We start from the raw sequence: 13,108 nt of genomic DNA on the forward strand, positions 1-13,108 counted from the left end.
AAGCAAAAAGTTCTATCAGCTGGTTTCTTCTCAGATTACTAAAAATCTAAGTAAAAACCCTATATAGGTAATAATGCAATACATTTTTACTAGATTGCTCAGGACTTTCAGGGGATTATTATTACCAAGATTGTTGTCCTTAACCTAGACAAAATGATGGCAGTCATCTCTCAGTGAAATGTTCTGGGCCAAGCATAACACATGGGACACTCAACTATGAGCAAGATCATCTTACTTGTCCAGATTTGCCACTAACGTGTAACCTTGGGCAAATTAGTTACTTCTCTGAGCTTTTTTTTTTTTTATCTGTAAATGTGGATAACCATGCCTTTGAATCTAACTTTCAAAACTGTTACGAAGGATCAAATAAGGCTATGCATGGGACCATGCTTTGTAATCTACCAAAGATGACACCAATGGAAGACCTTTTATTAAATAAAGAAAAGTGAAATTAACTTTGCCATTATTTAATTCCAACACAGCTAAATTTATACATCGACATTATCCACGTAACTATACATTCCTCTTTCCTTTTAAAATGCAGAATTATTTAAAAGATATTTATTGACTGATTTAGCAATTTGGAATTATTGGCTGTCCTAGGCATGCTTTTCATTACAAAATTCCTCATTAAAAAAAAACCTCTCTTTTATTTACTCTGTATAAATCAACAAAACCAGGAAGTTAATTTTTGAAATATTGTGAAGATTGACATAATTTTTAGTTTTTATTGATTGGTTTCCAGGGTAAATATATGAATCCTTCATTTGTTGAAATCCTAAAAACTAATTTAGTCTTAACCTTCTTTTATTCATTTCTTCAGAAAATATTTATTAAGTATCAACTCTATGTCAGGTCCTCTATCAGACACAAAGAAAAATAACATATGGTGTCTATCCTCAAGGACTTACGGTGGGGGCAAGAGACAAGTAACCAATCAGTACAATATAGTATGGTAAGTGATACGGCAGGGATATCCACAGGTTACCATGGGAGTCAAAATTTAAGACTGGGAATTCAGGGGAAGTCCTCCAAGAAATGGTGGCACCTGACCCAAGGCATGAAAAGGTTAGGTCAGTTAAAAAGCAGACAAGAAAACAGGTTATTTATACTAGAGAATAGAACACGGGGAACATGGGAGGGTGTTGCGAGAAAAGAGGAAACAAGATGCATTAGGAGAAGGCAAACCGTTCAGTTGATTGACATTGCGGGAGACTGGAGATGGAAGAAATTTGATTAATCAGAAAATAAATCTAGAGAAGTTACCACGTACCATTTAATAAAGGACTTTAGGTGCAATGCAAAAGACTTCAGACATCTTACTAATACAAAAAAACGGGAACTAACTCAAAAAACGTTCAGCAGAGGAAGAATACGATGAAATTGGTTTTAGAAAGACAACTGTGGTTATGACATATAGAATGTACTTAGAAGAAGGCGACTATGACGGAGGAGAATGAAATAGGGACTTCAAACTCTGAATATGTTTCTTACACAGAAAACAATGTTGTAAAAAAATTTAAGTGGCTGGTCTCATGGCCGGGCGCGGTGGCTCACGCCTGTAATCTCAGCACTTTGGGAGGCCGAGGCGGGCGGATCACAGGTCAGGAGATCAAGACCATCCTCGCTAACACGGTGAAACCCCATCTCTACTAAAAATACAAAAAAATTAACCGGACGTAGTCATGGGCACCTGTAGTCCCAGCTACTCGGGAGGCTGAGGCAGGAAAATAATGTGAACCCAGGAGGCGGAGCTTGCAGTGAGCTGAGATCACGCCACTGCACTCCAGCCTGGGCGACAGAGCGAGACTCCGTAAAAAAAAAAAAAGAAAAAAAAAATTAAGTGGCTGGCCTCAAAGCACACTGCTAGTAACTGACTGAGCTAGGTTTCATGCAAAGCTCTGCATAACTCTTAACACCTATGCTCTGAAGAACCGGGCAAACCTGCCTCTCATAAAAGAAACTAAAGCAACCAGCCCTAAGCAAATTGAGTAGTAACAAGACAGTGCAGGAAAAGTGACGACATGCTCAGGTCTACACCATCAAAATCAAGTACAGGCGTGAAAAATTGTCTACTGAGTTAAGGACCATCTGGATAATCCTGGCAGAAGCAGATTTAGTGCCTGAGTCATTCAGGTAATTGTGCAAACAAAGTGTCCTGCTCTGGCTGAGTAACCTGGCCATTAATATCTTCCATAGTGCATTCTGCCCTGTGGCTCTTTTAAAATGGACAATAATAGCTCAGAAAGAATTAAGGTACTATTCACTTCATGGGAGAGCTGCCTAAAGAATAATGGGGTCTTAATAGACTGAGTGAATTTTATGTGTCCCCAGAGCCATTTCGCACTGGGATATACATATGATATACATAAGCCAGATTCTGCTTCAAAGGAGGAAAGAAGTTCAGCAATAGCACCGTCACATGTTGTTTTTATATTCAATTCTCCGTTAAGTGGTAGAAAGTTTTCTGAACCTGAAAGCTACAAAGAGACACTACTGCAAATAGATTTATAAACTACAGTAAAGCTATACATTTCTGTGTGTTAGAAAGCATTTTTTAAAATGCAAAGAACAAGATGCGGACAATTTTTTCAGTATACCTCAGATTTCCTATTACATGAAGAAAATATGAACACTCCAATAAAGAGTCAAATGAAATTCACAAATTAAAAAATACAAAGAACCTATAAGTATAAAATTTTTGAACTCATCCAAAATCATAGGAACAATAACTCAGAAGAATAACTAGATACACAATTTGTACTATCAAAATGATCCCAATTTTTAAAAATAATATCAAGTGTTAATGAGAGTATGGCCAAACTGGTACAACCACTGGTAGAGAATAAATCTGTGCTTACATTTTGGGGGAAGCAATTTGGCAGTAAGTGTTATGAGGCTAAAAATATTTACACTTTTGCCTGGGTAACTTCTAAGGTGTCATAAGGAAATGGTCAGAAATGCAAATATTAATGTATACAAAGGTTCATGTTCATGACGGTGCAAAACTGAAAACAGTCTGAAGATCTATCATAGAATATTGACAGCCAAAAAACACATGGATAGTAAGAATATTAAATGAAATGAATAAATGTTTATGGTATATTAAGTTTAAAAAGCTAAATACAAAAGTGAATGTTCACTGTAAACTCAAATCTATAATTGAAAAATACCTATTTATATTAATAGAAATAAGACTGGAAGATTGAAATAGGATCTCTTTGTACTGTGGAATTTGGTGGATTTTTCTTTATTCCCAGTATTTCTTTAATGATTTTAGATGTCCTTATAATAATAAGATATTATTTTCAATTGAATATTAAATAGACTTTTGAATGTAACTTTACACAGTAGGTCATTCATATTATTGAAGTGAAATAATGCCCCATCCTCCTGCTGCTACATTTCCAAGGTTACACAACTGATCAGTCCTGTTGTCAGTAGTTGAACCTGAGTCTCCTGCTCCAAAATCAGTGTTTTTTAAGATATGAACTAAAGTACAGTGAAAGTTTCAAAGGAAAGTAGAAGCACTAATGAAAGTTGAAAACACATTATACCAATAATACATGGCATCTTAGATTACAGCAGATAGACTTATAAATTGGAAGTTTTGATAACTTGCCTACTGGACTCATCCAGGCATGGAGTGCCAGAAGAAACTAGTGCTGGAATAAGCAGAGAAAGATACAAATTAGAGTTGAAAATAAAAATGAATTAATTACTGACTATATGGTGAACACTTGGACTAGAGGAAAGAAAGTCTTAAAAAGTAACTAACCACAAGCTAGAAAGCCTGTAAAGTTGTAGTCTCCATTGATAAAAGCCAGTTTAGGAATGATGCCTATTGATGGGGAAAAAGCAAAACCAGTTTTCACCTTGTGCATTACAATTGCTACAATAGCACTTCTATTATTAATAGCTATTCTTTATGAGTAATTACCATGGGCCAAACCTTATTTTGAATGTTTAACACGCATTATCTCACTTAATATTTTACAAATCACAAAATCCTCTCACGTAAGTGCTATGATACTCCCCAGTTGACTTGCTGATGTTCGCTTAACTGCATCATGATACATAAATATTAACACCTGCAGGCTTCCTCCCAAAGCCTGTGCTCTTAGCCAATAGGGTAAGTGTAAAGGAAATGGCTAATGGGAGGGAGATTAGGAATGGAAATGCAGAAGGAGAACTTTATTTTCAATAAGATAAATTGTCATCAATTTGGGGGATTTGCTTGAAAGCTAGAAGTAGAAAGAGAAGATAAGAGGGAGACAAAGAAAGGAAAGTTAGAAAAACTAAGAAAAAAGTACACTATCAGAGCATTGTAGTGTCAAGGAGCAAAATTTCAAGAAGATGGACAATATGGAAAATAGAAGGTCAGAAGAGAACAATCGATAATACATCAATAAAAAGACAACAAACATTGGAATTGAGGAGGAGCTTACTGGTGAGTTAGAATAAGTTGTGGGATATGATAGAGACCATGGCCAATTTACATGTAGAAATAGATGGAAATTGGAGCATTTGTTGATTTTTTTTGAAATAAGGCAATTACAGGGCATATTTTGTATACAGAAATATAAATTGTCTATTTCAGCTCTTCCTAGTTGGTCTCAAGGGACACAAGATACAAGAGAATATATAGAACCAGTACATAGTCATAACCCCTACTGTAGAACCGAATCATTCTATGAAAAGATATAGAAACACCTTATGTCATCCATTACTCCTCATGGAGAGGATCATAAAGCCAGAGGAAGTTTCCTCCCAAGGCATAGCCTTCTACCAAAAAAAATCCCCAAATCATTGCAGCACCCATCTAGCTTCTTAGGATGATGCTTCCTGAACAAGAATCTTTAAGGCTACTTATTATAGGACTGTGTTCAATGTGGTGGGGTATACAAAAAGATTATAAGCGTAGTCTTTTTCTGCAAAGTACTTCCTAACCAGAAAACAAATCAGACATACAAATGAGGATTAAGCAACAAAATAAGACTAAGTATGATTAAGTTTCCAAGTGAAAATAGTCTACTAGAGATTCTGAAGAGGAGTGATCGTTTTGTTAGAACCATGAATTTTAAAATGCATTTAGTTGATACATACCTATGTATTGTTATTATTACCAGTAGCCCTGTTTATTAATGACCCACTATGCGCCCATCCCCATGATAGAAGCATGCATGCTTTTTATGACCCTTGTAGCAACCTGAAATTTCAATGCTATAAAATTCCTTTTGAAGACAAGAAAACAGATTCTCAGAGTTTAATTAACTTGCTCCAAATCAGATCATCAGGAAGTTGCAGAGCAAAATTAAAAGCCAGCTCGCACTGCCTATGATGGTAACTTGGTAGATTAAATAATTTATCTCCAAAATGACTTGGCAAGTTAGAATTTTGTTCTTAAAACACAGAATTAAATTTTGTAGGGATACATGTCAGACTAGAACCGAATAAACTTGGTTTATATTGTTCCTGGTATCAACATTAACCACATTTTGTTGCCAGGACCAAAAATCCTGGGAAGCTAAAAAGTATTCTATTTGAGGGGAAACTGCTATGCAGTATAATTACACGGCAGGTTGTTGGAATATTAAAGTTTTCAGAAGACTTTCAACCAATCACTTGTGTTTTCTGAATCTTAGTTTCTTCATCTGTGAAAATGGAAAGGTTGTCATCAGGAATAAGTAATTTCAGGGAATGGCAAAGATAAATGCACATACATCAATCTATAAAAGAAAGTTCACATAGTACAAATAGATGTGATATGAAAAAGCAGTACAAATTCAAATATCAGGTCCACAAGTAAAATCTGTACAAAGAAATACCTCACATCTACCCCCGCAAGGGTTCTAGCAGTTCCTTAGTCCTGGAAAGTGGGTGGATCCATTCCCAGATCCCCAAATGCTGTTAGCCATAAGTTATCACTGAAATAAATTTACTACCAAATAACCAAACCATTATGCCGAGTCTAATAAAATATCCCAGATACGGCATGTATTAATTGGATTTGCGTTACACTTCGGCCTGGTAAGGTTCATATGTACACTTAGAAACCGAAAAATGCGGCGAAATGGATGAAGATTATATTGGCACTCTAAGAATGTTTTCAAAATACTGAAATATTGAAAACATGAAATATGAAATATTGATCTTTACGTGAGTTACAAAAACATTATTTCACGCAGGGTTTCAGCAGTCTGAATGCTTCTTCTCCGGCTTTTCCCCCAATGGAGAATTGGATTCCCTTTTGCCCCGCCCACTCAGTGCTTCCAGATTGCTTGAGAAGGCCAAGGCAGCCGGCTCAGCAGCAGGGAAGCCGGGCTGGGTATGCAGGAGCTATATATAGCTCCACCTTGGAGATGTGCACACACAAGCACACGTACGAATACCCATGCCCGGTTTGGCATGAAAATAAATAAATAAATAAGGAAAGGTCGCAGCTATCCGCTTTCCCTCTTTCCCATCATCCCAATTTTTCAGGAATTTTCAAAGCAGGGTGCCATCAGTCCCAGAGGGTGATGCAGCGTCGGATCTCTCTGCAATTCTTCTGCCTACTGCTCCCAGCAATCTGACTCCTGCAGGAACCGGCACTGGGCCAACACCTACTACCCAGATGCGGTCACCTAGGGAGGCAGCCTCGCAGCCGCTCGGAGCCCATCCGGGCACAATCACTTGACTCCCTGGAAATCCCTGAAGCCTAACCCACCTTTCAGAAACTAGGTGTGAAGGTGGTTCCCGTAGACAGCGCCAGGCTACGAGGGAAGGGGCCGTGGCTCCGCGGTCTCTCCCTCCCACCTGCCGCAGATCGTGGAGAAGGGCCGGTGCCTTCTCAACGGAGATGTAATTAATCGGAACGTGCCCTTCGAGTTGCAGGGATTCTTCCCCACCCCCATCTCCTGAAGGGAGCTAGATCTTAACAGAGGGGTCAGGGGACAAACAAGTCGCTTCCTCCCCTCTCCGCAACCGCTCCCAGGTTTTCCGGGATGCGCTAGCCAGGCGCCCAGGTGGGATGGGAAAGATGAGCAGGTGCGGGCCGGCGTCGGGAGAAAAAGACCTGCAGGCCCCGGGCTGCCGACCTCTCTGCTTCCCCACCCCTCCCCTGCCGAGGCGATATGGCATCCCTGGGGCGAGTTCCCGGCGCTGGCGGCGGCAGCCTCCGAAAGGAAAGTTGACGAGACACAGACCCCGAGCTCGGAGCCCTCTCCTAGGGCACTGCCGTCCTGCCTTGCCCGGCACCCCAGGGCTCCAGCATCCCGCACCCCTGCTTCCCCGCACCCCAGCCACCTCCGCCCCAGTCCTTCCCGCGCCGTACTTCACGGCGAGAGCTACAGCGACCACAGGCGATTTGGGGGTGACGAGGGCTGGGCGGGGCTGGGGGAAGGGAAGCAACAGCATGGAAATGCGCATTCTTTATTTTATCTGCAAAGAAGGAAAAGTCCAGCTTCCTACCTGTTCCCTGCTCCTGCTCGCCTCGGTGCGGCACAGCTGGACCATACCCTACAGGTTTCCCACTTCCGCTGCAAACACCTGGGAGCGCATCTCCCCACCGGCGCCCCTCCTCGCCTCGGCTGAGCCCACCCTGGCTACTTGACAGCAGAAGCCCGGCCTTTTAGGGCGGTTATTGGGGCAGCAGGGAAAGTGGGGCGGGGACCACAGGGAAACCCGCGTCTCTGATTGGACAACAGGGATATCACTCTCACCCCCAGGACGAGCGCAGGCTGCAGACTTGGGTAGCTGCTAAACCCAACTGCAAAGGGTCTCTGCAATGCCTGAAACCCAAACCTGCTACTACCGGATCAAGGACCCTTGCTGGAGAGAAACTGGTTTGATGACTTGTCCTTTGAGGCCCCAAGAGGGAGGGAGGGTCCAGGCATAACTAGACACCCAGCACTTTCCTGAAGCTTCCCTGAAGGGACCATCTGCTCCGGGAGATTTGTCAGGCGAAAATATCAAGCCAGAGCCTCATAGAGAAGAATGAGCTTCGATTAGGAAATAATAAGATACTTATGTGGGCAAAAATACACACACAGAAAGGAAAATAAAACGATGTGAGGTTTTTTTTTAAAGTTTCCATTTTTGTCCAGATGTAACATGGCAGTTTTTCTTGAGAAAAGACTGAATTGCTTAGTCTGTAATGCAGAAGACCCCCAAATATTCCCTGGTAGAAACAGTGTTTTAAACGGGAAAGCACTGCATAATAACCTCTCAAAAAAAAAAAGGGGGTAAAAGAAATTAAGGCCAAACTGCATGAGAGATTTGCTTTGGGGCAGTTCAGTTTGTGGCAAAAGTCTTAAAATAATCACCATTAGACTAATTGATAATTAAGTGATCTGTTACTTTTCTATTGATAGTAGTTTATCATTTCTTTAGTACTCAGACACTGAGAGGATGTTTATGCCCCCAAACCTAAGTGATCCCAAGCCTGCCTTTTATGTGAACGGAACAGGGTAAAATAACTTTGTGTCCAGTTGCCATCTCTGCCATTTATTCAGGTGGAATCTGGAAATTTTGGAATTCAAGAGACTCCTTAAATGAAGGAACGTGCTAGAACTACCACGTGTAAAACTGGGAGTGTAGGGTGTCTTAGTATATAGTACCATGTGAGGAATTAAGTTGCCTTCTGCCTGCAAATAGCCACATTCTTCTTCTATCTGAATTAAGTAGCCATCTTAAGTGCTGAGCATAAGACACAACTCTCATTCTCAAAGAGCTACAAAGAGCTTATGATAGGCTTGGGACACTGGACAACTGTTAGAGAAGATGACATTGCTATTAATAAATATAGACTCTACTTAGTGGTTACGGTTGTTATTACTATCATCAGGTAAGGCTCTTCATAATGTTTTCTTCATAATACTGAAGGAATCCGATTAATGCATTTGAAGGTGGGGGCCGGGCGAGGTGGCTCATGCCTGTAATCCCAGCACTTTGGCAGGCGAGGCAGGCAGATCACAAGGTCAGGAGATCGAGACCATCCTGACTAACACGGTGAAACCTCGTCTCTACTCAAAAAAAAAAAAAAAAAAAAAATACAAAAAATTAGCCGGGCATGGTGTTGGGCGCCTGCAGTCCCAGCTACTCAGAAGGCTGAGGCAGGAGAATAGCGTGAACCCAGTTGGCGGAGCTTGCAGTGAGCCGAGATTGCGCCACCGCACTCCAGCCTGGGCGACAGAGCGAGACTCCGCCTCAAAAAATAAAATAAAACAAAACAAAACAAAACAAAATAAAATAAAATAAAATAATGCATTTGAAGGTGGGAAGGGACCCTGGAGAAAGTTTACAGTGAACAAATAGATATGATTTGTGTGGTGACAACCATCTTAACACTGAATGGAAATGACTAAATATGCCGTGGCAAAATTTCAGAACCCCTGTGTCATTTCTTACACAATACTCCTTATTAGTCATCCACCTCTGTCCCAGGTACTCACACCAGTTATTCCATTGGATTGGCCAAATCATTCATGAATTACTGAGTACTTTTTCAGTGCCATACCCTGTGTTAGGTGCTAAAGCAGAATAATGTATTGGACACGTTAAAGATGGTCTCAGGAAGCAATTACAATAGTAATATTTCTTAGGAATGTGTGTTTGCAACACGAACATCTTTTGATTCCTAAGCATAAATTATTTTGAGTCAAAATGAGCTTCAACATACTCTCCTCTAGAGGTAATCAGAAGAGAAGAAAAAGTATCAAAGAAAATACCTAAATATTGAAGACGACACAGGAATTGAAATTGGTAATGAAAAGAAAACTAAAGACATCTCTGCTATCTGCATTCTTTCATTGCTTCACTCATTCATTCCTTCAACAAATATTACTATTATAAATATAATGATGAATAAAATAGGCAAGCTCTCACGGAACACATTCTTTATTCTTCAAGCAGACAATGTTACTTTGTGCATTTACTGTGATCTAATTAGCAGCTTTGTGTGTACATGCAAACACAACTCTAGAACAGTATTAAGATAATTTCTCTCTGGATCAGGCATCTCACACATTTTCAAGTAAAACAGAGCATTTTCAGGTTATTGCTTATTATCTCAAAGAGAAAAACCTGTACATATGTTCCCACAATACAAATGAATATGTCAAAGGTATCTGCTGCTGCAGAACATTTTAGATTTTCCAAATCACTTTCAGACACAATTTCCCTCTGTGTTCTAAAATAAGCAGGAGAGTCATCATTAGTCACATTTCACAATGAGGAACTTGAGTAACCAAAGAGAAATGTGGTCCTTCGAAAACAAAGGCAGTAAAATATTATAGGTGGGTATATAATGCTTGGCATATTGCAGACATCTGATATGTATTTGCTGACAAATATATGGTTTTAAAAATATGAAAGTTTGAAGGATCTTAGAAATTATTGAATTCCTTGTAATGCCAGCACTTTGGGAGGCCAAGGCAGGCAGATCATCGGAGGTTGGGAGTTCGAGACCAGCCTGACCAACATGCAGAAACCCAGTGTCTACTAAAAATACAAAATTAGCTGGGCATGCTGGCGCATGCCTGTAATCCTAGCTACTCAGGAGGCTGAGGCAGGAGAATCTCTTGAACCTGGGAGGCGGAGGTGGTTGCGGAAAGCCGAGATCGCACCATTGCACTCCAGCCTGGGCAGCAACAAGAGCAAAACTCTGTCTCAAAAAAAAAAAAAGAAGAAGAAGAAGAAGAAAGAATTGTTGAATTCCACTCATTATTCTGTGAGGGAGGGACAGAATTTGCTTAAGGTCATGTGACTAGTTAGGGGAAAGCTGCAGCTAGACCCCAGGTCTTAAGACTTCGTTCATTACTTTTTCTACCACGTGAACAATAACAGTTTTGGTATTTCTTTCAGCAGAGTTCCTTCTCTTTTTCCTCCCTGTATCATCCAGCCTTTTGATGTTTTCAGGACTGATCCAACTGGTGTACTCATCTTCCAGCATCTATAAAAATATGTGAAAGCATGCCACTTTAACTATAAATTCAGCTCAGATTCAACGTGCTTGTAAGTTTGAGGTCGGCTTCATGAGTATGGGATCAGAGTCATCAGGACTGGTGTCGAGGTATGAAGAAAGCTGTTGGAAAATGAATGGCCAGCTGGCACTTCTGTCCCTAAAATTAGGAAGAAGGGAATTATAGAAACAATAGTCTGAAGGCTTCCAATCTGGCAGTCTGGTATAGAACCTGTCTGCAGATCTTCAAAAGAAACAGTAGGACAATTTTGCCATGTGCCCTGGATGGCTCTGACTCCCTAGTAACTTACAGAGTTCCATAGTACAATTTACTGGGCATTGCTTTGCTAAACTGCCCTTGGCCTTATTATTGAATTCTCCTGTCTTCCCCTCCTTTTTCCACCCTGCACTGGCCCTCCTTCTTCAAACATTCCAATTTCCTCCAACTAGTGATTAAACCTCAGAGAAGGGAAAGGAAACTACAGCAACAGTGCAGCTTTCCACAGCATGTACTCCCTTTCTTTCTCCTCTGCTCCGCCCACCATTTCCTCACTTCTCCAGGCTTCCCAGAACAGTTTCTAACATACTCGATATGGCAAAAAAGCAGGAGAGTAAGGAAAACGGGGCTTTTCCAATTAATATTTTAAGCTGCAATTACCACAGCAGAAAGGTAACCAAGGTTCTGCCTACTGGTTTAAAGAGAGTCATGCTAAACCCAGTCTGCAGCATCTCAGAGATCACATCAGCCCACTGACCTAGCTTTTACATAGCCAACTGGGAATCCAGGCAATGGGATGGATGCACAGTGCACCAAGCATGCATGCACACACACACACACTATCAGTGCCACATGGGGGGAGACCAGGACAGGAAAGTTTTTGAATACTAAATACTGCATATATATTAAACAGCAGCAAGTTGCTACTCATGCAGAGCCACTGTAATCTTTTTAGGGATTAAGAGTAATATTTGAATCTCTTAGCTTTAGCAGTAACTGCTATGCACCAAAAGAGCAAATTTACAGAAAAGGACACATGCTAATATTGCAAGGACATCTTCACATCTATTGTTTCACAATGGAGTCCTCTAATTTATCTTTCATGTTGCCCCATTTATATAATAGGAATCAATGTATAATGTAACAAAAGGATGTGTTACTCCTTAGTTCATAGCCACTGTGTCCTCAAATTCTTTCAACTCATACAACTCATGGGGAGTGGCCAATGCTCAATTCAGTTGTTTAAATCGTAGCTTTAGTCTCCTTATTCATGGAAAGTCAGCAGTCAGATATTATTAGTGAACTCCCACTCTCAACCTTAATTAATATGTCCTTTCCTTTCATTACCAACTCTCATTATAGACACTGAAAATCCTATTTTCTGAATAGCTCTTTGAAATAATGGATACCTTCACCCTCTGAAGTGGATAAAAGACTGGACGTTAGAAGACCTTTTATCTTAGTCTGTTTTGTGCTGCTATGACAGAATACCTGAGACTGGGTAATTTATGAAGAACAGAAATTTATTTCCTACAATTCTGGAGGCTGGAAAGCCTAAGATCAAAGGGCTGACATCTGGTGGGGGCCTTCTGCTGCATCATCCCATGGCAGAGGGAAAAAAGGAGGGTGAGGGAAGGGAGGGAAGAAGGCCCAACTTACTCTTTTATAAATCACCCACTCCTGCCATAAGGGCACTAGTCCACACATTGAGGGCAGAGCCCTATGACCTAATCATGTCTTACAGGTCCCACCCCTCAACAGTGTTGCATTGGTATTAAATTTTCAACACATGAACTTTTAAACAACAACACCTTTGCTCAACTCTCCACTAATAACTAGCTAAGAGAATAGGGAAAGAATTGTAAACCTCAGTTTACTATGCCATAAAATGAGGAGCAAAGTTAAACAATACTCATATTCAAAATTATTTGCTAATGGTATAGTTTGAATATTTGTCCCCACCCAAATCTCATGTTGAAATGTAATCCCTCACGTTGGAGGTGGAGCCTGGTGGGAGGTGTTTGGATCATGGGAGCAGATCCCTCATGAATGACTTGGGCCATCCCCTTAGTGATAAGTGAGCTTTCACACTGAGTTCACACAAGATCTGTTTGTTTAAAAGCATGTGGCACCTCCCCTCTACTCTCTCTTTCCTGCTCCTTCTTTTA

General features: G+C 40.6%; 1 protein-coding gene, 1 long non-coding RNA gene and 1 pseudogene across 5 annotated transcripts in view; all 3 read right to left on the reverse strand.

The window, feature by feature from the left end:
• LOC129526004 (methionine aminopeptidase 1-like) overlaps positions 1-7,446 on the reverse strand; it is a 73,686-nt pseudogene extending 66,240 nt beyond the window's left edge.
• The window catches only part of CNTN1 (contactin 1), a 381,066-nt gene extending 373,115 nt beyond the window's left edge, over positions 1-7,951 (reverse strand). The window contains exon 1 of one of the 4 annotated variants that reach the window (XM_031000864.3): positions 7,453-7,951. The gene's annotated coding sequence lies outside the window, so the exon portion shown is untranslated. The remainder of the gene's footprint in view (positions 1-7,452) is intronic. The other 3 variants (XM_063694062.1, XM_031000866.3, XM_063694063.1) reach the window with 3 other exon arrangements.
• A 1,821-nt stretch (positions 7,952-9,772) lies between these two features.
• Positions 9,773-13,108, reverse strand: part of LOC134756518 (uncharacterized) — a 103,791-nt gene continuing 100,455 nt past the window's right edge. Inside the window, exon 6 of the long non-coding RNA XR_010129249.1 lies at positions 9,773-11,102. This is a non-coding gene — a long non-coding RNA (uncharacterized lncRNA). The remainder of the gene's footprint in view (positions 11,103-13,108) is intronic.

This window comes from Gorilla gorilla, chromosome 10 (genome assembly GCF_029281585.2).
Source record: "Gorilla gorilla gorilla isolate KB3781 chromosome 10, NHGRI_mGorGor1-v2.1_pri, whole genome shotgun sequence".
In the NCBI taxonomy this organism is placed as follows: Eukaryota; Metazoa; Chordata; class Mammalia; order Primates; family Hominidae; genus Gorilla; species Gorilla gorilla.